We start from the raw sequence: 971 nt of genomic DNA, 5'->3' as shown, positions 1-971 counted from the left end.
TCATTAATTTCTCTGCTCTATGATTCCTCTGTCATTCTATATTTCTTATTCTAGTTAAACTTATAACATTGTGCCTGCCAAATTCCAACTTTACCTTAACCCAATAAAGTTCAAGCATTTCATCAACTCCATATACAATCTCAAACAGCCTTTTACTGTACTCAATTAAAAAATTAAAACTAAAGCAAGCATATATGTATATAAAGAATATATAAATATATATATATATATATATATATATATATATATATATTGCTAAACATGTATATAAAGAATAATGAATTTACACAAACAACCATATTTTATGAAATGTTGTAATTGAAATAACGTGGCTTTTATGATTTTACCTATATTTATTCTTTTAAAATTATTGTCATTACTTGATAATATATGCTATTGTAGTTGGTAAATAATCATCTTTGCATGTATTTACTTTTTCTTTTTCTTTTTTTATCTTATTACTTAGCTTCACACATGTCAAGGTTCTGACCAATTGTGTCCACACCTTCTTTAAAAAATTTAGCTGCAAGGTACTTCCCAAGTGACACCTTTTGCAGCAATGTGATTGGGTGCTGCAGCCAAGGCCACAAAAAACTGTTGCACCTGATTTATTATTTATTTGATAGAAAAAATAATGTATTCTTTCCTTTTATGTGAAAACAAGAGCTGGGGGGCATGGAAAAGCTATCACCATGGGTTTCGTGATAATTCCTTCCACAGGAGAGAGAGTGGGTCTCAATTATAGTCTATCTCTCTCTCTCTGAGAGATGGCACGCAATACTTTGGATTTTTCTTCAACCTTTCAACGGCATCACCCAACAGCAATCATCATGCCCTCCTCCTTGCCCTTGCCCTTCTCTCTCACTCTTCACCACCATCATCATTACCCCCTCACCACTCCCACTTCTTTTATCTTCATCCACCAACCTTCTCACCACCATCACCACCTACAACAAAAACCGAAAAAACAA

Source organism: Castanea sativa, chromosome 4 (genome assembly GCF_040712315.1).
Source record: "Castanea sativa cultivar Marrone di Chiusa Pesio chromosome 4, ASM4071231v1".
Taxonomy (NCBI): Eukaryota; Viridiplantae; Streptophyta; class Magnoliopsida; order Fagales; family Fagaceae; genus Castanea; species Castanea sativa.
Note: the sequence above shows the minus strand (reverse complement) of the source record.